Genomic DNA, 23,339 nt, shown 5'->3' with positions numbered 1-23,339 from the left:
GGTGCAAAATTCTCACCACGTTCGCCACAGACTTTGTTGCAGGCAGAACACGGTTTGCCTAGAACCTTCACACTTCTTAAAGCTCGTAGTCTCTTTACACCCGAACCAGCACCGCGGTACAGACCAGGATCTCCCAGGGAAACACACAGAGGCCTGGGACATGGCTCCAGCTTTCAGAAATCACCCACAGGGCGCCCCCCCCCCCCCGCCACCACCCAGGTGCTCCAAGGCCAGCTGGAACGTGGATCTGCTGACGGGCGGCAGGCCCTCCATGGCTGCATCACGCTCCACAGCGCTGTCTCCAAGTGCCAGCGTCCTGTGGGTCTCTACCGATGGCTCAGAACCCCGGGGAATGTTCTGCCTCTAAGATAAACAAGTGCCCGACAACCAGGGCAGAGTAGTCGGGCCGGGGGAAGGGGAGGCCAGCCAGGGGCCAGAAAGCAGTTCTCCCTAACTTGGCCCTGAAACAGAAAGGGATGTCACACAGGCACGGGCGCAAGTGCAAAGGGCTGATGGCAGCTTGGAGCCCCCGCTACTCCAGGCCCACCTGGCCCTACAGCAGACCTAGGGGGCTCAAAGCAGGTCCAGGCCATGTCCCTTTTCTCACACCAGAGCAAGTTAGGACAGAGTGGTGGGGCCCCTCTCCCTGTCCCTGGGTGAGGCTCATTTTCCTGATTTAAGGTTTTCTTCTGCTGCAGGAAGCCTGGTGCTGCCCACGAGATCCCGGGGATCCCACCCTTCTGAGTCTTCTTCTCTCCTCTGTATGTGGCCAGTGTGGGCAGGCAGGGGCCCCGGGCGGACGGATGTCCCCAAAGGTATTAACTAAGAGACCTGGATTCCAACCCTAACAACTCAGGAGAAATCAATCACAGCTGGCAGGTCTTATGATTTCCTGGACTTTCTGTGGAGCCAGTAGCCCCTGTTCAACCCAGCGTTCCTAGAAGGGGTGACTCTGCTCCAGAGGTGACAGAGTGACTGGGTTCCTTCCCTCATGTGGCCCTCCATCTTGAGCCTGTGCCTCCCAAGATGGCCTCGGGGAGGGTCCCCAGTCCATGAGTCATCTTTGAGAAGTGGGCCTCTGGGGAGGCAGTCCTTCTTTGGGCTCAGTTTACCACCTTTTACTTCATTAAACCATATCTCACACTCTGGTGTCTCTCGGGCAGACCCCGCTCAGGGCCTCCTTGTCTACCACCGGGGACTCTGTCGTGAGCAGCTTGTCCCCAGTCCCTTTACTGAGAGGGACACAGGACAGCTGTTAGCCGAGGCCTGTCTGGGGGTCCTGAAGGGCTCCATGGCGCAGAGAACAGAGGCTCTGACCAGGCCTGGTGGTGCAGGGAGGAGGCAGCCAAATGCCCACGGTGAGAGTGGCTTCGTTTCTTCTTTCGAACTGGACTATTTTTTAGGAGCATTTTTAGGTTTAAAGGAAAACTGAGCAGAAAGTACAGAAAAGTCACGTATGTAAAGGACTATTAGGAAGAGAAGCTTCCCAAGGACACTGAGGCACATCAGCCATTTTAGAAAGAACACCTTGGGAATTGTAATCTTTACACATGACCTTGGCTTCTAAGGTCTCATCCAAACAACAGACCCGCGGCATCGTGCACAGACTTCCACTTACCCGCTCGGGCTGAGCTGACCCCACTAGCAATCGAACATGGCCCTGGATATTGATCCGGTCACATGGGCAGCGGCGAGGCTCCCTTTGTGTGAAATTTACAGAAGAGCCTGTTAAAGAGAGCTCTGATGGGCAGAAGCGTCTCGGAGGCTGTGACTTCCCCTCATGGGGCGGGGAGGGAAGGATCTGTGGCCACTTCAACCCCGGCGAAGGGGGTGGCCCCTCTGGGATGCCTCTGAGGACTCCCATGCTGGGTGTGCTGAGCTCTGCTGTTCCCCGGGCTCCTTTCTCCGGACAACCCCTACTGTATTGTGACCCCGCTCGTCATGACCTTCACCCCATTAGTCGTGACCTCCACATGCTGCAGCGATGGTCTATGTTTCTGCCGCCGTGTCTCCCTGGCCTTGAGCTACAGTGAACTCACTGAGCACGAGATCCCTTTTCGAAAAAAAGTCCCTACTGAAAGAGGTGTTGTTTGCTCTCTGGCCCTCAAACACCAAGGCACTGTTGTGCTCCTTAAAATTGTAAATTATGTCTGTTTAAGAAAATGTCAGTGTTTTTTAAAACAGAATAACAGTGCTGGAAAAGAGTTGGCTGTGCTATTTGTTACCAGTGTTTCATGCAAGAAAAATGATACATTCATCATTATGAGTGCCGTCAAGGGGCCTAATGACTCGGGCACAAAGCTGCTTCAGTTCTTGTAAGTAACATGATGGATTTTTTTTTTTTTCCCCCTCCTCAGCAAGTTATCTGAGTAATGGGAAAGCTCGTAAACTGAGATCCAGGGAGACTTTGTCAATACTGTACTATGCTTAACAACAATTAAAACGTAAGACACATCTCGTATAATTAAATTGATTTTTTTTTTCTGCCAGAAACAAGACTTTTTCAGGTAATGATTGCTTTGGCTGGAGAAAATTGTATTTTTATTGAGGTAGGGGGAGGAAGGGATCTGTTGTTACATTCAGACACCACTCCTTGTGTCTTCAAAAATCCAATTCTTAAATAGGCCAATAGGATGATTTTTGAGTAGAGAAGGGTACGTAGCTATGGATAATCTATGCAATCAAGAAGGAAGCCCTGCGCTGTTAAACATGTTATTTGGGGACATAGAATTTCAGCCCTGCAAGTGGCCTTCGATGTGTAGGAAGGCAGGGAGAAAGGTGTTCACAAAGGGACCAGGGCTCTGATTTTGATCCGGACGTTGGCTGGTTGGGACCCCGAGCAAGGCTCTTAATTTAGCCCTGCATTCGGCAGTGTAACGTAAGCATAAAATGGTCACATGTTTCTGTGTCTAAAATATGTTAAGGTCTGTAAAACAAGGGGCTTCACTTTTTCCATTAAAAATTGCCTTTTAAGGGTAAATGTAACACCATCCCCCCAAAAGCACATAGCTCCTTTTTGACCCCTGGATAACTCTACGAAATTGGGATATTTACCTGAACTTTCCTTACTTGGCCTCCAATCATGTTAAACAGCTGTTGGAATGAATACAAAGGGATTTGCCTGACTTTCTAGTAATAACTTGATTTTTTTCTTCCCCCTGGTGGCTTGAAAGCATTATTTAGTGAATTGAACTTTACCTGTTCCAGAAATGGGACTGGCTGTTTTTCCGTTAATATTACTGGGTTTAATGGGGCTAGAAATATTAAAAGAAACCCTAGCTAGCCATGTGAAAATTTCAAAAGAAAGAAAGACTGTTATTTTCTTTTATTTTTACTCCTTTTTTTAAAAATTTCTGTCTTTCTTTTCTTTCTTTCTTTTTTTTTTTTTTTTTTTTTTTTTTTAAGCTGTAATAGCCAGAGCAGACAAGGGTTCTGTGCGAGCGGGTGGGGTATCCTTGCTGTGAAATATGCTGGAATGTTTACCAAGCTATTTCCCGTGAGAATCAAGATGTTTCTCTTCTCATACTTCATTTTCATGGCAGTGGCCTTTTCAAAAACGGTGCCTCTGTGACTGCTGGTCAGATTCCATGTGTTGCCCCCTTTGGAAGTCATGGCTGTGGCCTGTGGACCAGCCATGCTCCTGCTGTGGGCAGAAGCACTGAGAGCTCTGCTGCATTTCCCACCATGTGGGGATCGAGTGCCATCTCCTTCCAGTATTTGCTGGAGAAATGTCTGAGGGGTGAGGGCGCGGGAGAAGACTTATCCCTGCTGGCTGGGTCAGCATGTGCCTCCGTGCCTCACTCTTGTCCTGCAGCCTCCGCTTCTGCTATCACTTGGCCCTGGGCAGATGATGGAGGTGGTGTGGTGGATTGAAATAGGAACATTTCATGTCATGCACACGGGGAAGAATAACAACGACAGAAGGCCTTGGGGCGGGTCTTTCACTATGGATGATTCAGTATTTAGTTTGACCTTTCACATGAATCGATAATCTTCAGTTTACAAAAGTAAAACACGTCAAAATAAAATACAGAATAGAATACTCTATCATCCTACTTCATGGGTTGTTTTGAAATTCAAATCGAATGATCAAGTGATGGTACTTCCGATCATACAGCCCATTCTACAGGTAGTAGATGTATTCTGGGAACCAAATTCTCTTAAAATAGTGATGATGAATATCACAATCCCTTCATTCTACCAAGAATATACTTTCCGCACTTGTAGTGAGTCTATCGGCTAGTTGATAATGTCCTCAATACATAAGCAAGGAGTCCGTGAGGTAAGAGGATTCAGCAAGTAGGCTAGGGTCACCCCGATAGAAATGAGGTCCAAACCAGGTTCTCTGCTTCCTGACTCCATGATCTTATTCTCATTGCTTATCGACTCGCTTGAGTCAAAGAACTAGAATTTGGTTTGGGGGGCTTTTTTTTTTCCTTAACTCTTTGTTGTTTAAAGTTTATTTCTTTATTTTTGAGAGAGACAGAGGCTGAGTGAGCAGGGGAGGGGCAGAGAAGGAGGGAGAGAGAATCCTTAGCAGGCTCTGTGCTGTCAGCCCAGAGCCCGATGTGGGGCTCGAACTCATGAAACCCTGAGATCACCACCTGAACTGAAATCAAGAGCTGGTTGCTTAACTGACTGAGCCACACAGGCGCCCCCGGAATTTGTTTTAATTTGATACCTGCCTAATTATTTTAATCATATGGCTCTCTGAAAAATATAGTTTATCACATATATATATCATATATCGTATATAATAATTAATATATATTTAGATAAATATATGTTTCAGCCTTTGGAAATGGGAATATTTCAGTTTCGTTTACAGAACTTTTAATTTTTAAATATCTATTCATGTTGCCGTATTACAGTAAATTGAATGGCAAGCAAAAGCAACCAGCTTCTTGACTGTAATAACATTTCAAAGCTCAGTGATAAAATATATGCAGTAATGATTTAAAACAGCGCTGTGCTTAGGGCTTTGATGTTTCACAACAATCCCCAAAATGTGAAATTTCTTTGAGTATCAAATTTGAATTCACTCAGGTGAGAAGATATTCGTTCAAGCCTTTAGTTTGGAAATGTGAAGATGAACTCTTCTAGAAGTTCCTTTTAGTAATTAACAAGTTTTTTTAATAACAACAAAAAAGAACATTTTTGTTGTTTTAATTACTTCTATAGTTTTTAAAAAATTTCATGTTTTCCACCCATGCCCACCATTCTATCTTTAAAATTTCCTTTAGATAAATGAGGTCCTTTTTGTTTCTTTCATTATTGATAGATCCTACATTAGAAAACCACCAATTTATTGTAGCTTGTAATTAATTACAAAAAGATAACTTTGCTATTATTGACTTCAATCTTATAAAACAATGAAACCAAGTATAAAACATTTTAAGCAAATTGCTTTTATAGGATTTTTATCTTCAAAATTGACCATGACTCCATGGTTTGGTGTGATTAATGAAACCTCATTAGTTTGAACTTATGATCAGATCAACTATACTGGGTGAATTTGTTCTACATTTGAACCAAAAGTGTGTTGGTAATAACATAAAGTAGATTTTAGGAACAAAAAGACTGGTAAAAGTACTAAATAAGGAAGTGCAGTCATACCTTATCAATGTTCGAACTTGAAGATATTTAAACCAAAGGCAATCAAGTAAACAAGCAAACAGAAAGAAAAGGAAAGAGGTATGTAAATAATCTGTATAATGTACTAGAAAGAACACTAGGCCCAAGTCAGGGGACATAGCTTCCTACCTCAGCTTTAGAAATTCCTGGGTGGATTTGCATGAATTTTCCCCAGGGCCTTAGTGCCCTTCATTTGTAAATAGAATTGATTAGGCCAAAATGGCTTTGTAACAGTTCTACACTTAATACTAATAGAAGATTGTAATATGTCCTTTTTGATTTGTTTATTATTATTAGTTTTTAGTGTTTATCTATTTTGAGAGAGAGAGAGAGAGCTCTTGTGCAGGGGGAGGGGGTGGGAGAATCCCAAGCAGGCTCTGTGCTGACATCACATCAGTTTATTATTAGTTTTTAATGTTTATTTATTTTGGAAGAGAGAGAAAGAGAGAGAGAGAGATCTTGTGCAGGGGAGGGGCGGGGGGAGGGAGATTTCCAAGCAGGCTCCACGCTGTCAGCAGAGCCCGACGCGAGGCTCGATCTCATGAACCGTGAGATCATGACCTGAGCCAAAATCAAGGGTCAGTCACTTAAACGACTGAGCCACCCAGGTGTCCCTAATATGTCCTTTTTGGAAAAAAAAACAAAAAAAACCCTCTACAGCTCTACAGCTCTACTGTATGTGTTGCATTTTCCTGTTCCATAGGAGATTCACTTTGGGGTAGGGGAAGTGTTCTCTGTTCAAAAATCTCTCTTCCTCTCTGTCTCCTTGTATCTATCTATTATCTATCAACTCTCTCTCTCTCGCTCGCTCACTCGCTCACTCTCTTTCTAAACAATTACTGAGACAAATTGGCCTGCTGTGTTATATGATTGAGGATAGTCCTCAGTGTAGAGAAATTCACATGATCTGAAACAATGTATAGAATAAAATAGTGATCTTGGGGTACCTAGAATCCAGCTGGCTTCATACATCAGCCAGCTCTACCTAAAGCAAGTCAAATTTCTAGGAACTGGAGCATTCATAATTGGATTCTCTGAACATCCATCTTGTCAGATTTTGCCCTGGATTATGACTCGTCCACCTGGTACTTTTCCACCTTCCAACATCCTGAACGTACTCACACTTCTGTAATGTAACTTGGACGATGCTTCTCTCCTAATGCAGGTTTGATTGCTCACTGCTCTTAGGTTTTATGTTTCTGGAAACTCTTTTCCAGAATATTTCCTTCTCTGGACTTGGGTTTGCCTATCCTAACACAAAAACATTTGTCTCCTTTGAGCACGGGGAGCTCCACGGTCCTTGAAAACATTCCTTTGGGCGGGAAAAGCTTGTACCCACTGGCACTTTGGCACCCATTAAGTCAACAAGTACTTGTCCCCAGCAGGTGGGATTAGCACAGTGGGGTGGAGTCTCAGATTGCCTAACTATGGGAAAGAGAGGAAAAGGAAAAGGAAGCAAGTGAAAGACCCCAGGAGGGGAAGATGGGAAACTGCCAAATCTGTCAAGAACACAAACGTCCTGATGTTCTCAGAAGAGTTTCGGTTTCTGTCATCAAGGAGCTTTACAAATATTTTTAAAGACAAAGCATAGACTGGAAAAATTAAATGATTATACAGGTATGTAGGAGTTCGCTCTTGAAGTTGATGGATCGTAGAGTTCTATGAGAGTTCATAAGTTTAGAGTTCATCTCTGTTGGATGATTTCTGTATCGATGGACACCTAAACGTAAAAACCAAAACGATTACGCTGAGCCAACATCCTTGTCGCATCCTTAATTTTATGGAAAATTATGGGAAAATGTTAAGATCGCAAATATTCCTGTTCTGGTTAATAGGAACAACTCACATTGGAAAGACAGCTTTCCCAGTCAATGGGTGGGAATACATTATGGAGTTTTTGCTCATGAAAAGAGGCAGAAAGTTGTTACCTTAATCAAGGTCATTGGCAGCAGCAGGACCTGACCTGGCTGGTGATGCTAGGTTCAACCCGCTCCCATTTCTGTAGATTTGGTTTGTTTGTTGTTAATAAAAATAATCACTTCACACACATTTATATTCAAATAGAGACTCAGAAGTCAATAAATGAATCTATTCACTCGGTTGAGTAAAGCAATCCAATTTTCCCAGTGTGTGCACATGTGTTTGTGGTTTGCTAATATTTTTTTTTGTCTTTTTGAGAAATACATATGCTATAGCTTCAAGGGTGGAAAATTTTACACACTTCTGTAGGGAGGAAGTTTAATTGTAACACTTTTGCATATATTCTTGGAGAAAATCTATTTTCTAAAAAAAATAGATAATTCCTTAGCACCTAGGAATATAAATAAAATATTATATTGACATACCCTCTTCCAGCCTTTCCAGATAAGAATATCAGGTCACTTTCTGTGCCTCATCTTGTGCCTCTGCTAATTCTTCGTAAAACATAAACACATCCTGGAAAACAGCAAGGAGATATTCCAGTTATAACCTTCCAAATACATTCCACTTCTCTGCATGCTAGAATATATTTAAAACAGATTATATTTTCCCTCTGTGTTTCAGTTTTCACAGTTAATAAGACAGGCATTTTCATGGCTGGCTTGCTGTTTTCATGGGTAGCAAATATTCTGATTAGTATTCCAGATACCAAGTTTACTGAATTTTATCCAGAATAGAAGGTGCCATAAACATGAAAGATTTTACTTCTTGCCATCTATATTTAAAATATCAAAATAGTTCTAATCACAAAAAAAATAGTTCTAATCAGATCATTAAATATGTCATGATTGCTTTGGTAGCTGGCGTTTCTAAAGAAATGTCTTGTGAGCTAATTTGTCTTGAAGGATTTTCATGCCAAGTAGGAGCGGGTGAGATTAAAAAAAATAATCTCCTAGCATTAATCGAATATTCACAACTGTAAAATAAAACCTTGCTTCTCACTAGAGAGAAGGCAAGCAGGAAGTTCCTAACATTGACTGAGTGTTAAGAGTTTCAGTTCTTATGACCTGAATTTCTTTGCTATTTTATCACACGTGATCAACCTGTTAACCCCTCCGCTGAGTGTAAATAGTTGTGTTAGTCACTGGTAAATTTCTCTCATTATTCTTGTGAAATTTACAGAATCAGTTTGGTTTTAGTGCAAAATATACTTACCCTCCCAACTTCTATCTTCATGGGAAAAATTGAACCAGCATTTCCAAAAGAGAAGAAGTTTAGCCATTTCCCTCTACCATTTCCTCAATTTGATTCATTCTGAGTCTTATGATATTAAGGATAGCATCATCCTAAGTAAGATAAGTAAAGTCCAGCAAAGTGGCGGGATAATGGAAGAAAATGTGGATGCCCTGTGTGTTGGGGGGGAGAGATGGACATTTCCAAGGGAAGTGATGAACCAACAACATGGAGGTCATGGGAATTGCTGTCACAACTTCTAGAGATCAGCCAAAAAGCACGAAGTGAGTTTTCTTTTTAATTTTAAATATTCTGCATAAAAATGTGGGGTAATATCACTGTTACATGGGCTTAAAAGTTCACCGGTAAGCCTGGGCATTCTATTTGTTAGTTGATCACTAGTGTCTTGAGTCGCCTGCACCAGGAACCACAGCTTGAAAGCAGCTGCATCTAAAATAATATCCTGTGCCTACATTGACAGCATGGGTACCAGGTAAGCTGTTGTCCAATCTCACACTATTGAGAATTTTCCAGAAAGGGACATATTTAATTCAGGCTGCCATACAATATGTAACATGGTCCTCTCTCTTCTAATACACTCACAGGTACGTTTGATAGGGGGTGAGGATACACAGCTGACTGGCCAGCTCGTGCCACCCGGTGAATGTTCCATGACAGGTACTGGCTTCAGCAGTCTTGGTGGGTATGGCTCTCATCTGCACTCTTATCTCAGGCTGGTTGACAGTCGGAAGACCCAGACTTCTGCGGAGTTACTTGTGCAGGACCCTTTCATGCCTATAATTTTGGTTTGGAGCCGCAGCAAAGAAGCAGCGTGATGGGACCATCTTTTACTTCCCAGGAAGTTGAATAAATGGAAGAGAAGGCAAATTGCCACTAGAAAGGACACGCACCTTTTGGGGGGGGGGCCGTTATTTTTGTTTTCAGCTTTAATTTTTTTTTCAGATTTATTGAGATATAATTGACAATAAGATTGTAAGACCTTTAAAGGGTACAATGCGATGACTCAACATACATGTATGTTATCAAGGGACTCCCACATCCCACAACTGAACTAACAACATATTCATCACCTCTACATCTTTATCTTTGTTTTTGGTGGGTTTTTTTTTTTTTTTGCTTTTTTTTCTTGTTTTTGGGGGTTTCTTTTGGTGAGAACATTTAAGTTTTACTCTCTTAGCAGATTTCAATTATACAATATAGTGTTATCGACTACAGTCACCATGTTTTACATGAGCTCCTCAGACATTATTCTTAAAACTGTAAGTGTATACACTTCACCTTCCCTCTTGCCCCCACCCCCAGCCCCTGGCAACCCCCATTCTACTCTTTCTTGCTATGAGTTCAACTTTATTTCTTTTCTTTTCCTTTTTAGATTCTGCATATAAGTGATGCCATAAAGTGTTTGTTTTGCTGTGACTTATTTCCCTTAATATAATGCCTTCTATTTCTATTCCTGTTGCCACAAATGGCATGATTTCCTTCTTTTTGAAGGAAATGTACATTTCAAAAACTGTTTATTTCTTTACTTTGGGGGAGGGGGAGAGAGAGAATCCTAAGCAGGGTCCATGCTCAACACGGGCTCCATGTCACGACTGAGATCATGACCTGAGCCAACATCCAATGTCGGTCATTAACCGACTGAGCCACCCAGGCATCCCAGGAAATGCAGGTTTGTTTTTTTTTTTAAATGGCAGGCGTCAATTTAGACACAATGGCCCCTGATGTGCCTTCAGAAAATAAGTACTCTGTTCGCCCAGGCAAATAAGGTCTGTTACCTACAGATTTGACTTCTCACATTACATTAAAGACAAAAGAAAGAAGAAAGAACCAGCAAACAAAAAATGAGAAGGGAAAGAGGGTGGATGGAAGGTAGGAAGGACAGAAGGAAGAAAAAGGGGAGGAAGAAAGGCAGAGTGTTTAAAAATACGCTACTTTCTGAAAGTTATCCAAGTAGGTAAATTATAAAAGCAACATAAATGTCCAAATCTAATCCCATTTACATAAATTAGCATTCACCTCTTTGTCAGTTCTGACACTCGCTCATTCTGCCAGGCACGGTTAAGCACTCCCAGGAGCGGGATAGAAATGACCTTGCCATATAAGGCAGTGGTTTGAAACTACAGGAGACACACGACCCTTAGCACGCTTGGAAATATTGGACTCTCAGTGAAATGACCTCCATGTAGTGCCATCCAACTTTTATTATCCATCCCACTTTCCTAATGTGTCAGGGACTGACTGATAGATTATGCCTTCTGTACTGGACATTGATAAACCAGTTCAGTGTGTCAGTCTTCGGCTTCAAAGCCGCCCAAGATAGGGCAGAGTGTGAAAGAGAGTAGTCAGCTTCAGAGAGAAAAGCAGACAGAAATAGAGTCTCCACAGAGCTCCAGTTATTTTCTGCAAGCAACTGGCCCTCAGAAAACAGCTACCGTCCTGGGCCAGATGCTAAGCATGTGACGTGGGAAGGCCCTTCACAGAGCATGGAGCGTCTCCACCACACAGGTGTCCTGGCCCCGGAGGCCCACCAACCAGCGATCTGATTCTCTCAAGGGATTATGCAATGCACACTCGCCTCCCAGTGAAAACAGGCCACTTACGCAAACACGGGATGCACTGTTGTTAACTTCGGCTGCTCTCCCTACCTCCATCCTCCGGTTTGGAAACAGGAGACGCCTGATGTAGGCAACGCAGGCTTCGCGATTCTTGGGTCTCTACTTGTTAAAATTGGCAGCCCTAGTTTCCACATGGTGACTATGCCACTCTGAAATGAGGCATGAAATGGGCAAGAAACGGAAACAATGTTTGCCCTGAATGCCCGGGACACAGAAGTTGCAGACGTAAATTCACACGACGAATGGTATTAAGCGTCCACTTGGCTTCAGCCCGAGTTCGGCAGGACTGCGGTAGGTCACGCCAATAGACGGAGTCAGAGCAGAGTGGGGAGTAGTTCGTCTCCTTGGATGCCGCGCCATCTGAATCTTCTCAAGCCCTGCCCTTCTTCCAACCCACCCACCCGTGCCTACTTCTCTGTAACCCACGTTGCTTCCTGCTTGGTTGCTTTTGCTGGAGGCTGTCCCCAAATATCCAACCTTCCATTTGTGTGCACCTTCTCTTCTTTCTATCCTTGTGCTCAAACTTTCTTAACACTTAGTGGCTCCTCGGGAAGTTTGCGGAAGGGAGGCAGAGTGGGAATGGAGTCCTGGAAGTGATTATTTATTTCAAATGCACACTGACCCAGTAGGGAGACCCACCAAGCATCACCTATCTTATGTGCCAGTCTATGTATTCTAAGGAAAGAAAAACCATGCCATGTCACCCGGTTATGACTCTCAACCAGTTGCCTCCTGGGACATACTTGGGAAAGACCACTGTCTTTCATATTGCATGCTTGCGTGGGTGTGTATGCCCAGAGAGCAGGGACTGGGTGACCCCGGATGTCGGTCTCTATTTTCATTTCTGTCTCTCCCACTGAAAGAAAGAGATTGAAATGTAAGAGTAGGAGATACATTAGAAGTGTAACTTTGAAATTTATTTGAAATAAAGTAAAATGAAAACCTTTACTTCATTTTAAAGGCCACATATCTCGGGGATTTTGCTGTTCAGGTGAGGGTATTGGTTATAATCACCCCTGCTTCTCTTTCTTTGTGAATTGTTACTTGACTTTTGAGAATTTCTGGGGTTTCCAGGAAACGTATGGGACTTGAGACCAGTATACTGGCAAATAATTCTGGCTGTGACCCCTACTAGTTGTATAAACTGTCAAAATCAGTTAATCCTCTGAAGCCTGTTTTTTTTTTCTTTTTTTCCATAAGGGCAGATTGGAGTAAAGCCCTTTAGAGAATTTTGTAAATCATATGAGATGGAGTGTGTCCAGGGCCTTTTAAAATCAAGCCATTGTGCATGCAGAAGGTTATTATCTGCTCTATGATGCTGGCCCCTACTTCCATTTGAGATGGTTAGACTCTAAGAATTGGTTTTAACTTCTTCACGATTCACCGTATTGGTACACAACCAAGTATTTGCAGAGTGAGAGTCTAAGATCAATGTAAAGAACCCATTCCACACTGGATAGGAGCACGAACTCTGCAGCAAGTCTGTATGAGTTCAGATCCCGACCTTGCTATTTGGCTTTGTTTCCCGATTTGTAAAATGGGGGTAAGACTACTGCCTACAGCACAAGATTGGTATAGGGACTCCGTGATGGAGACTGGTGCTTGGTACGTATAATGTGCTCCATGAGCATTTGCTGAAATACAATAAAACGTGCTCAAGGCTTTTGTGGCCACGACTGCTCTCGTTAGTGCCCTCGTCTAATGGCTACAAATGCCATTTGATCGCAGAGTTGTTGCCCAGAGATCAGCACTACAAGTTTCTTTTTGGTTCCAATGAGATATTGGAAGCCTTTTTATTTTTTGCCTTTTCATCCCCAACAAACCACTTCCCGTGATACATTTTTATTGGCAACCAAACGCGCTGCTTTAATGGCACGGGGAATTTAATCAATTAATGAAATTCCATAGGCCATTTCCAGTTGCAATATTTTGAGAGGTTAATTCTGCAAACACCTGAACACTTTGGAGGATCGTGGAGCAGACTGAGCTACTGGCACATGCATAACCTCATTGGACCAAAGAGAGAATGACCAGGATGTATGGATAATCATTTCCCTAGCAGATGTTCTTGGACAAGATGATAATCCCCTACCAACTGAGTGTCTTTGTCTTAAATTGCCACGTTCAGGTTGTTTTCAAAAATAGCGTCACAGAAAAAAGTCGTTCACGGCGCTGATGATATTTACCATGTGTGCTAACTTCTTTCTTTATCATTGTCCACCTCCTTGCTCACATCCCGGGAATAAGCAACTGTGTGTGACAAAAATACTTATCATTCGAACACGAAATATTACAAAAACAACAGCAGCGAGAGCAACAACAGCAACGACCGAAGAGTGAAAAGAAAGAGAAAAAAGCGTGTGTGTAGAAGCAAGGACAATTGTTAACTACTTATCAACCATGTTCATATTAGAGAGGATGGTTTATTCTAATAGTCAAGGAACGCTGCTAGCAAAATGGAGTTTTTAATAACTAATGTCTTGTCAAAAAGTACGAGCTAACTAAACCATATTTAGAGTTGACAAGTGGGTTACGCTTTCACATTTTCCACATATGATGCAAATGCAATTTAATGCATTTCTTTTGCCCTTGAATTCTCAAACTTCTGTCGGCAACAGTATTGCCCGGAAGGCTCGATAAACATAGATTTGTGCACCTGTCCCCGGAACTTCTGATTCAGTAGATTTGGGATGCTGCCCAAGAATCTGTGTTTGGAAACAGTTTTCTGGCTATGCTGATGCTGCCAGTGTGGGGACCACACTTTAAGAACCACCGTCCTATCATCCCCTTGTAACAAAGGGAACTGCATTTTATTGTGACAGACTGTTGACTTCTGCGGCCCCTGTAAGTCACACCTCCCGGGGCCGACTCCCGGCGCATGTGACTTGCCTTCAACAAGGGAATGAGATGGCAATGCTGTTGTGCCGTTTCTGGACCTGAGCCTGGCAGCTTTTGCATTTTGTGCTTGTGGAAATCTGCCACTGTGTAAGGAGCCTAACTTCCCTGAGAACCTCACATTTGGGAATGTTCGAGATCAGCACATGGAGAGCGAAAATGGAAAAGAACCGAGGAACCCAGCCGGCAAAGAGACCAAAGGTCCCAGGCAGACAGCCTCAGCTGGGCTCCCCACAGCCAGCCAGCACCAACTTATCTCACGAGTGAGGGCGTTTTAAACCCCCCAGTCATCAGTCAACACCAGGTAAAGCAGAAAAACAGCCAAGTCAACTGATGATTGTGAGAGGTCATAAGCTGTTAGTCTTGGGGTGTTTTTTTAAGGCAGCAATAGAAAATGGAAAAACAAACAAACAGATTGGTACCCGCAGATGGGATGTCCCTGTGACAGAAAGCTTCATCACGTGCTACTAATTGGTTTTGGGATTAGGTGGCAGGCAGAACTCTGAAGGGACTCAAGGAGACTTTTCCTACGAATGGGCAAATGGAAGGAAGTTATGTTGGTGGCTGGAGGGAATGGGGCCGGCAGAGGAGTGAGTGCGGACTTCCCTGTAAGGCAGGTGAGGAGGAAGGTACTTAATCAGGTCGTGGCCCTGGGGATGGAGACCTCCCAGCAGGATTTGAGAGCGCAAATGTACTTCCTCCGATAAGGGATAAAAGGCATGAGATGCACTAACGAGGAAAGTTTGGTCGTCAGGCAAAATTAAAAAGAAATGTAAAGACACCAGGGTTGGCCTCATTCAAATATGGTTGCTTCTCATTCACACTTTTTCCATGTGTTAAATAATTCTCAAAGTAAAGAACGGCCGTCAGGGAAGGACCAAGGCTATCATTGTAGGTAAAAGGCGGTGTCTGGGTTAGGGTCAGGTCTTAAGACCATTTGTTACTTCCTTTGAAGGACATAAGGTGATGTTTCCTAGACCCTCTCTGCTAGACAATAGGGTTTCTGAGAATCTTTTTTAAAAATATTTTTTAACGTTTATTTTTGAGAGAGAGAGAGAGAGAGAGAGACAGAGTGCAAGGAGGGGAGGGGCAGAGAGGGAGACACAGAATCCGAAGCAGGTTCCAGGCTCTGAGCTGTCAGCACAGAGCCGGACGCGGGGCTCGAACCCACGAACTGTGAGACCATGACCTGAGCCAAAGTCGGATGCCTAACCGCCTGAGCCACCCGGGGAACCCTGGGTTTCTGAGCATCTTAAAGGTGTACCACATTGAGCCCTTCAGCTAAACAAAAGCCATCTAAGAATTATAAGACATTGTGCCGTGGCCAAAATTACAGAGGACTCTTTTTCAAAGAGATCTGCTTTTGTGACCTTTATATGTCTTGTAAGGGGATGAATTACAATGAGATTCGTTGGAAATCTACGGGACTTTGAAGGCAATTGTATTAACAGAAGGACTTCCAATTTGGATTAAAAGGGACAGACACAGTTCCAAATAACAGAGGCCTTTGGACCCTTGGATTCCTATTGGCAGGAAGTAGTGAAGAAAGCTACTCATCTACAAATATTGGTTATTTATTATGGAAAAGGAAGGGCAGGTCAGAGGATGGAGCCAGTAGTCATGGGAAAACCATGCCAGGCCCTAATCAAGGAAATGTTTATGTTTACCCCAACAGATTCCAGAGTTTCTTTGACCAATGATTACCATGTGGCTTCCATATTCCCTGTCTTTGAATGGGAGTTTCTATTACGGTTTTCCTGTTCCTGGTGTACAATTGTATGTTGGGGAGATGAGGGAGAGAAAGTCTATCTCATATGCTCACAGGTCTCCAAATCAAGTGGGAGGATGCCTGATGAATGTCCTCTGCACCTAGATTTAGGGGGTGAATACCTGGAATTCAAGCATAAGGCCATGCTGGAATGAGATGAGGTTTCGGGTCATGGGAAGAAGTACATATATTTTGCATGGGGAAAGGACATAAATCATTGAGGGCCAGAGGGCAGATGAACCAAACTGTAGGGAGGGGCCAGCTGAGAAGGCACGAATGCCCTTGCCGGCAGCCCCTGGGCTTCAAGCTGACAACTGGCTTCAGCTTGCAGGACAACCGAGTGAGCCATTGCGGAAGGACATCCTTTAGCCCCAGCTGAGCCACCCCAACGGCCACCATGTCAAAGACAATTCAGCACAAACTGCAGAATTATGAGCACATAAATCAGAGTTGTTGTTGTTTTAAAGTTTACTCATTTATTTTGAGAGAGAGAGAGAGAGTGTATGCATACAAGTGGGAGAGGGGCACAGAGAGAGAGAGAGAGAGAGAGAGAGAGAGAGAGAATCCCAAGCAGGCTCCTTGCTGTCAGTGCAGAGCCCAACATGGGGCTCAATCTCACAAACCGTGAGATCATGACCTGAGCTGAAATCAAGAGTTGGACACAACTGATTGAGCCCCCCAAGCACCCCTAAATCAGTGTTTTTTTAACCTGTAAGGTTTAGGGTGGTTTGGTATGCAGCAAACTTCTTTCAAATGTCCCTGATTGAATTGTTGATTGATATTGAATATTGATATTTGATACTGATATTTGAAATGTTGTACCTTTAGAACAAAGACAGATTAGGGTTCACCCTAAAAACTACCACCCCATCCCTTTACCCTTTCCATCTGTATTGTGGGTAATTTTGCCTTCTAGGATTCTTATTCTCTTTTGCACATTTATGAGGTTTTTTTCTAGATGATAGAGGCAATTTTCTCCATATTCTCAACCCCCACCCTTCTGCTTTTTGTTCATTGCTTGTTAACAATTAGTGGACACATTTACAGTCATTCATTAACTTTTTTCTGCTTCTGTGTAATATATCTAAGATGGGACTTCAAAATCTCCTCACAGAAATGAGCCAAATGGATCCTACTGAGACGTGTTGAAGTCTGTCTGGTACGGTGATGATGGCGAGCTTCGGAGCCTCTGTGTCCTCTCTGCGTATTTTCCTAGACTTGAAGGATGCGGGAACGGCTCCCAGGAGTGATTCTGTGGTGCCTCCAGGATACTGCTGGCCTCTCTCCTGCCTTCTCCAGTTCCGACAACTGGCAGTTTTGCCTTTCTTGTTTTTTTTTCATGTCTACTGAACGTCCAGTTTTCTTTTCCCAGGACTAAGTTAGCATTCTTCCTGCCTTCTAAAATATGGCTCTATTTTATTCTTTTATCTTCTAATGGTAAACCTGAGTAAACATTCAACATGAGGTATATTTGTAGCATTTCACCTTCCCACACTCTACTTAATTCAATATTGTTCATTGATTCACACGTTCACTTATGTGTCTCCATCTTCCCATCCCCCTGTTTCCTTTGCTTATCCTTTCTGAGTAACTCTAAACTAAATATTGAAACAAACATGAAAATAGAAAGTAATGTCCCAGCTGTGATGCATATTTAAAAACAAATATATTTGGCTTCAAAAGATCTGTGAGAAATAGATTATTCTTGAACTTTATCAGCTTAAATTTTCTAGTTACTAAAAAGTTTAAAAAGTAACTAGAGCAAAGGAAAATAGCATTCTGACACATTGTCGAGTTCCTCGTAAGTTTGTTTAGTGCTCCGTGAATGAACAGATGAGATGGGTAAATGGAATATCATCTTGGGGTTCACTCTACGCTCAGGGAGATCAAGGCAGTTCAGGGAAATTTCGTTCTAAATTTCGGACTAAGTAGGAAAAGAGGGCCCCTGGAGGAAGGAAGACTATCCCAGTTGTCATCTGGAACATTCATTGTTTTGACTGAACTCATCCGTTGCAGTATCATAGAAGAGAATGAATTTTATCACAACTGCTGTGAATTACGCTTTAGAAAAATCAGACTCTGGATGTAGAAATCATCTGTTTCAGAAGTGAATGCGTTCCTGAAAAGTTCTTATTCTTGATGCTGATGTCTTGTAAAGACTTATAAAGTAAAAGGAAATAAAAGGGGCGTGCTATCCCTACCAGACCTTAGGTATTTTAGCTCAGGGCCACAGCCCTGCAGAGGAAGACAGGTATCGGAAGCAATCTTGGACGTCGGAAGACCTCTCCGTTTACACTTCTGTTATCCTGGTTTTTTATGTATTATCCAAGGTCCTGCCAAAATAGGAATTAAAGGGCAGCTGTCAAAATGACAGCTTAAAAATAATCTGTTCTGCATTTCTTTGATGTTCAATTGTGTCGTTTAAAAAAGAAAGAGACATGTTTAATCATCTCCCTATCTGATTAATTTAGATTATCTCATTGTATGATATTAAAAGAATGACAGGGCAATTCATATTTTTTTTGTATATTTAATGATCTGTTGCCCTAGGACTAACTCAGTTTTGTTAATTAATATTGGAAGAGGTAGCAAGGAACGTTTCAGGGAGAAAGAAAACCCTAAGCGGATCTTCGTGTTTATTAGTGAATAGTTTTCTTGGCTTTCAATTATATTGTCTGTATTGTTTTAATTTTTGAAATCTGTGCCTAGCCTCCCATACAGTGGATTTTTTTTAGGTTCTCCCTAATTATAATCCACATTTCTATCTTTCTGTCACACAGAATGGTATGTATCCAATGTACATTTTTATGCCGCTCTGCATCAGTGCAGGAAATGAAATATTTGAATAGCAGCGGATGTCGTGTGTGGCTTTCGCCCCAAGAGACTTCTCTCAGGAAAAAAAAAAAACAGTGGCCAGGACGTCTTTGAGTCCATCAGTATTCACACAGCTTTTACATGTGGCTTCATTCTAATCCTCGGGTATGAGAATTGAGCCGTAAACATGTGTTCTTTGTATACACGACACAAAAGGGCCAAGGAGGAGAAAAAGGAAAGAAGACAAGGGTAGAAATAAGGTTTTTAAATGTCCTTGCTTTCCTGGTGTGAAGAAATCAGATGTGCACCCATAGCTGATGGTAACGTGTGTGTGCACCTGTGTGTGTGTGCGGCGTCTGGGAGTGGCAACCGCTTGGTTGGATCATAATCCCGTTCTCAGAAAAGCTTACGGGCAAGAATGCCGATTCCACTTTGATGCCTTGATAGGCTACTTCTTTTGAATTTGTGGCACCGGTATGTATGGAGATACGTCCGTGCGGTCACTTACCGTTAAAGGGAACATATTTGGTTATGCTTCTGTACTAACGAGGTCCCTTCGTTACTTGCCTCAAATCCACAAGATAAGTCCAAACCACCTTCCCAGCCCCCAACCCCCTCAGCGCCAGTTTTCTGCACTGCTCTGAAGAATCCGAAGCCCGATTCCACTTGCAGCCAGATGTGAACAATCACCGCTTGACACGGGGTACAAATAACACCTACTCCAGCCATGACTCTTAAATTGGAGCTCTGCCCTTGATGGGGGCTGGAGATTGCTCTGGCTTTTGTAACTTGCACGTGAAAGGTGGTAGGCACCGAGTGACAAGGAGGTCGGGGCATTTAGGTTGCAAGCTGGAAGCGGATCTGGACTTCTCCCACATGAGAAGCGGCTTGGGGTCACAGGTCACAGGTCAACCTGAAGGACTAAGTGACAAAACGAAAGGACAAAACGAAACAGATGCACAAACATAGGGGAAGGAGGGTGCAGGCCAACGTGGAAGCCTAAACGGCCATTTGCTCTCATTCTTCAAAACTTTCAAGATGCTTCTAACGATCCAAGGCTAGAGCTGTTTATGGTTCATGGTGTTCGAGTAAATGGAGTCCTGACATCTCACCTTGAACTAGTGGGAGACACAGAGTAGAACAGAAGCGTCTGGACTGGAAAAGCCGTGGTCCCTTAGCAAGCCTCTGTGTTTGATAAGCATGTTCGGATTTTACCAAGGTCCTCAGACTGTACTCCAAAAATGAAACTAACACCTCTTTTTAATTCCAGAGTATTGATCGTTTTTGTGTTTTGCTGCATGAGTCTCTCTCCCTCTTTTTAAAGTTGAGGTTGCAATCATTCCTTCCTCCTGGATGTCTAGCATTTGTTGTGAAGAATAACCACACGTGTCACCTGCAGAGAAGGCCCCTGCTGAGTTAATGTTCAAGTCCAAGGCGTTCGTGCTACAAAAATCAGGAAAACAGGTCATCCTCCTTAATGCTTGATTCTTGAATTATTTCTGTTTTTTTACTTTCGTTTTTCCCGAAACGTTGTTTTTGGCCAAAGTGAGATGGTCTTCTGTTTCTAATCTTCAGAGTGAATTGATTCCCTCAGAGGAGAGACATAGAACTATTGCATGTAACAGGGTCAAAATAAACATGGTCCACGAATTGTGATCAATAGTAGAGACGTTCATGGTTCGATGAGTACAAGAACAAAGCCAAGAGGGGTGCTCTTAAAAGGAGACCCAGGTTACTCAAGAAGGCCTAAAATGCATAGACATTTTCCTCCACTGGGAATCACTTACTAGAGCAACAGGAATACCTATTAATTGCTGGTGGGAGTGCAAGAAGGTTCAGTCACCTGGGAAGAGAGTTTGTCAGTTTTTTACAACACTGAACATATTCTTACTGTAGGGCCCAGCAATCACTCTTCTTGGTATTTACCCAAAGGAGTTGAAACTGTATGGCCACACGAAAACCTGCACCCAAATGCCTACAGCAGCTCAACTCCCAATTCCTAAAACTTGGAGGGGCCCAAGATGTCCTTCAGTAGGTGAACAGGCAAATAAACTGTGATCCATCCACACAATGGGCTATTATTCAGCGCTAAAAAGAAATGAACATCAAACCAACAAAAGACACGCAGGGATCTAAGGTGCATTTTACTAAGTGAAAGAAGCCAATCTGAAAAGGCTACCTACTGTATCATTTCAACTCCGTGGTATTCTGGAAGAGACAGAACTATGGAGACAGTAAAAAGATCAGGGATTGCCAGAGCTGGTGGATGGGGTGGGGAGAAAGACGAAGAGAGAGAGCACAGGAGAGTTTCAGGGCAGTGACGATATTATAATGATGAATACGTGTCATTACACATCGGTGCAAACCCATGCAATGAACAAAACCAAGAGGGGATTACAATGTACGCTGTCGACTTTGGGTGATTACAATGCATCAAGGTAGGTCCATCCATTATAACAAATGTACCACGCTGGTGGGGGCTGGGGATACCGGGGGAGTCTGTGCATACCCGGGGAAGGAGGATATACAGGAAATCCCTGTACCTTCTCTCAATTTTGTTATAAAACTAACACTACTCTGAAAAGAAATTTCTTTAAAAAAAAGCTTTTTTTTAAAAAAATCATTTAGAAGCGAGAAGTGAGAATTGGAGAAGAAAAACACTGTCACATCCATTAAATAGAAACAAGAAAAATCTTACTGTCAGCCCTGTTTCTATTGAGTCTTTGTTGCTGTCTGACTCTGTTCTGGTACTGGTGAAACCATAGTGGAAGTAACCCACTGGCTTCATTTAAATTTCAGTCGCCTTGGCTCTTAAACCCATGAATAGACTTCTCCTCATTTGTCTGGTCTGCGGGGCACATCACCTCTTATAAGTATGCTAGGACACTAGAATTCCCCCTGAAAATAGTATTTATGTACTGAAACATTTAAGGAAAGCTACTAAACAAAGAGCAACCGATTTAAACATTAATCAAATACAATATTAATATGGAGACTGTTGACCGAAATAAATATGCATGCATATTACAAACAGTAAAAAACAAACTGCTTAATTTTTTTTTCCTTTTCTGCGGAAGGGGGAAGGAGTACGTTTTAAAATGTTAGTCTAGGGGTGCCTACGTGGCTCAGTTGGTTTAGCATCCGATTCTTGACTTTGGCTCAGATCATGAGCTCACGGTTTGTGAGTTCGAGCCCTGCGTCGGGCTCCATGCTCATAGCATGGAGCTTACTTGGGATTCTCTGTCTCTTCTCCCTCAACCCCTACCCCCAGTAGTGCTTGCGTTCACTCTCTGTCTCTCTCTCTCTCTCAAAAGAAATAAACAAACTAAAAAAAGTGTTAGCCTAATGTCCCATATCATCATGTCTAGCACAATCATGCCATACCTTCAGTTCCTCAATATTTCTCATTCTTCCAGGAGAAATCAGCCTTTTCTCTTGGGAAATACTCATCAATGTGTTCAAATACTGACAGAAGAGGTGCTGAAAACAGTTTTAATTTGATCTTAGATGTTTTCCCAAAGAAACGAAGCAGAGCGAGAGTAGAAAAAGTCGTCGGTCAGCGGAATGATTGTGCGTAAAAGTTCTCTGTTGCTGAGGTAACAAAGAAGCCTAATTCTACCATTGGAGAGAGAGTTGTTGAGGAAAGAGTTAACAAGCTGATAGGAGAGTGATCTAGAAGCCAGAAAAGAATTTCACCTCTTAAAGATAGAATGCATCACACTTTTACCTTCCTGAAGAAAATAATACCTATGGAGTGGAGTATAGTCTGCTTAGTCTTTGTGTTGTGTAACATAAATTCTGAACAGTTATGGCAGGCAACTGGAGGTTTTGTGTACTGCTTAATTATATCATCTTTGGATTGAGAGAGCCATAGATTCTAAAAGTCTGCTATTGTCTTCATCATTTTCTAGATAATCTTATGTAAGCTCCTTAGCCTCTCTACGCCTCAGTTTTCTTATCTGTAAAAGAATGATAATAGTAGAATTTGCCGTATAAGTCTGATTTGAGAATAAAACAGAATACTGTGTATGAATTCTTGAGAGCAATGTCTGTTCTTTCATAAAAAATAAGTATTTTCTGTTATTATAGTAGGGATCCCTTTCAGTTTTATAAAAATAATTAGATCTATCAGGGGTATGAAACTACTAGTTCCTAGGCTACAGTTTTCTCAAATCTATAAAATGAAGAGATATGTAAACACAGAACAACATTTAACTATAACAAAAACTTGATGAAAGATATTTGGACTCAGACTTCTGTGTGTGTGTGTGTGTGTGTGTGTGCACGTGTGTGTGTGTTTCTTTAATTGGATATTAGGTTTGGCGTTGAACTGCTTAATTTTGTTAATTGAATTATATTATAGTTCGATATAATTATGTATCAAAATGCACAGATTTGAAATGAAGATTGTCGTGGATTTTTACACATTGCACAAACAT

General features: G+C 42.6%; 1 long non-coding RNA gene across 1 annotated transcript; it reads right to left on the bottom strand.

Annotated features, from left to right (window-relative positions):
* Positions 1–6,253: 6,253 nt before the first annotated feature.
* LOC122238335 lies at positions 6,254–22,446 on the bottom strand. The gene is made up of 3 exons (XR_006217243.1): positions 22,285–22,446; positions 7,980–8,070; positions 6,254–7,354 (listed from the first exon to the last, which is right to left on the bottom strand). It is a non-coding gene; the product is annotated as an uncharacterized LOC122238335 (long non-coding RNA).
* Between the last annotated feature and the right edge of the window lie 893 nt (positions 22,447–23,339).

The sequence above is a fragment of the Panthera tigris genome, chromosome B2 (genome assembly GCF_018350195.1).
Source record: "Panthera tigris isolate Pti1 chromosome B2, P.tigris_Pti1_mat1.1, whole genome shotgun sequence".
Classification (NCBI taxonomy): domain Eukaryota; kingdom Metazoa; phylum Chordata; class Mammalia; order Carnivora; family Felidae; genus Panthera; species Panthera tigris.
This window is presented reverse-complemented; position numbering and strand designations above follow the sequence as displayed.